This window comes from Phyllostomus hastatus, unplaced genomic scaffold (genome assembly GCF_019186645.2).
Source record: "Phyllostomus hastatus isolate PE091 unplaced genomic scaffold, TTU_PhHast_1.1 phas_contig_267, whole genome shotgun sequence".
Lineage (NCBI taxonomy): Eukaryota > Metazoa > Chordata > Mammalia > Chiroptera > Phyllostomidae > Phyllostomus > Phyllostomus hastatus.
This window is the reverse complement of record NW_025333828.1, coordinates 86,625-89,331: the sequence shown is the minus strand read 5'-3', so window position 1 is coordinate 89,331 and position 2,707 is coordinate 86,625.

Here is a 2,707-nt window from a genome sequence, read left to right as displayed (position 1 = left end):
CACATGACAGCTGGGTCTGTTCCCAGGCTCAGTGCTTCTCCATCCAGGACACTGGTGGGAGTACAGAAGGGGTCGAGCCCTTAACATCAAAATTCAGCCATGTCAGGGAGAGACGAGTGGCTCACTGCCCTTGAAGAGGACAGGGATCCTCATGGGGCAGAAAGCATGGGGTTGGTCACTCTCAAAAGATGGTTGGTGCCGTGTGAAGAAGAGAGAGTGACTCAGCACATGGGTTAAGAACTGGAAACTCAGCACTGCACTGGAGTGTGTGGGGATCATCCTCAGTCAGGGCCAGTGAGAATTCCTAACATGATTTGCATGCCAGGCAAGAAAAGCAGATCATATATGGATAGGGAGACAGTAAGGACCCAGAGAAGAAGGTAACGTATCTGCAAACCCAGTTACTTTCTACTTTATGCAGCAGAGAATGTAAGAAATTAAAGACACAAACAAGGAAGCAGGAATTAGCCCAGAGGACCATAAGGGTGGAAGAAATCATTGACCCCAAAGGAAAGCCCTTCCACAACCCCATGAGGAACCAGCTTCTGAGCTGGGCCTCTCCATTTAGTGACACTGGTGTCCCTGGTGCTCTGAGGGTCCCCCAATAACATTGATGTCACTTGTGCTCATGAATGTCCCCAAGTAGCACTGATATCACCTGCGTCCTGAGCTGTCCCTGCAGCCCAGCCCTCCTGTCTCCCTCAGGGAAGTTTGTGTCTAGGCTCACACTGACTTCCCAGCTGACTTCATGTCCAACCCCACCCTCTGCCATACCTGGTCACTGTTACCTAGTCCCCTCAGCTGCCCCTCTCACGGTAGGTTTTCTGTCATTATCTCCTTGATAGCCAGTAGCCATGGCAGATGGTTGGGACCTGACTTCACTGAGGATCCTTCCTTTCTCCATTCCCACTGACAGTTGTCTCCAAGCAGGGACATGAGGTGGGCAGAGGCCTCAGTCACCCTGAGGATGCCCTTCTTGCTCCTTGGGCTCTGGGTGGTGTTGGCTGCAGTCCACCATTTTGAAGGTTGTCCCTCACTGCACTACATATCTTCCAAGGTAGTGATTCCCAGGAAGGAGCAGCCTCATGGCAAAGGTATTCAGACACCAGGCAGGTTCTCCTGCAGCCTGAGTTTGGGGGATCAGAGACACGTCATTCACATGTGGAGCAAGAGACTGTTTTGGCCTTGACATCTGGTGACAATGACTCAGGATGACCAGGGAGCCTTGCAGGTGGGTGACCCCTTTGACCCTCTTGGCTGTTACTACCTTGGCTACTTGGAGGAAGTTCCCCTTTTCATTGTCACCATAGACACATGCTAACGGGACCTGAAAGGTATTATGAAGTTGGATGACCTTGCCTATGAAATCCAACCCCTGGAGGATTCCCATAGGTTTGAACAAGTGTTTTCTCAGTGGCAGACACCAACACCACAGGACCTATGTATACACTGGGGTACAAAGAGGAGAGTTACCCCTTGTTCTCTCCAGTGAATGCCAGTGCAGTCTCCTGAGTCAGCAATAAGCTCTATGCATCCCACAGAGGAAATTTAAAAGGCTGTCTTGTGAGTTCCAATTCAGCTTATATTCAATAAAATAACATATCAAAATGTGCTCTATTCCTGATATATTTAGGTAGTTTAATTGATGCCACGTTCTGTGGTCTCGATCTAAGGTACTACGTCAGCATCATAATCATTTATAATATGAGAGATCCAACCACCATCGACAACTATGTGGTGCCAGGGAGTCCATTTCATAACCATTATGTATCCAACATTTATACCCCCCTTCAGCCACAATCAGCCTTATTGTGGTAAGAAATGGGCCACATAAACTTACTTTTAAGCCATCTCTGTATGGTCTATGCAGCAGCAGTAATCTCATCATGTTGGGTGTTATGTTGAGAAATTACTTATTGTTATCAATTATAGCCACCCAATTGTGAGAACTTATGGTTTGTATTATGATGAAGACACTTGTGTTTGTCAGAGAAGGGCCACCTGCATCATGTACAGGTACCCTGTGTTGACATTCCTTCAGTAACTGTTCCTGTGTACATGTAGTACATATATCTGCTTTTTCTGGAACACACTGCAGCTACATGACTGGGTTTGAATACTTAAATAGAAGCCTGACATTTGCTCAATGTGGAAACTGTGGTGGGTGATGGAGAGCAATGTGACTTTGGCTCCTTCAAGCAGTGTTACAGCAACCCCTGCTGCACAAGTGACTGCAGGTTTACACCTGAAGTGCTTGTAACACAGGCAGGTGTTGTACCAACTGTACCTATTTGCCCCCAGGGACACTCTGCAGGCCAATCCAGAACATATGCGACCTTCCAGAGAACTCCACATGCCCTGAAAATGTTTATCTACAAGATGGAACCCTGTATGCTCTAGATGGCTACTGTTACCTTGGAAATTGTACTGACCTCACTATGCACTGCAAGAAGATCTTTGGTGAAGGTGTGCTGAAAGGTCCTGATGCCTGCTACAAAATAAATACAAGGGGATACTGATTAGGACAGTGTACAGATGACTCCTATAGACTACTACCTTTTGCAGACACTGACATTAAATATGGATGACTACATTGTACCATCACACACCTGCCTCAGTTGCAGGAACATACTGGATTCCATCAGTCTGTGATAGAGGGGTCTTCATGTTTTGGGGTGGATATACACTTTGGGGCAGAGACAAATGA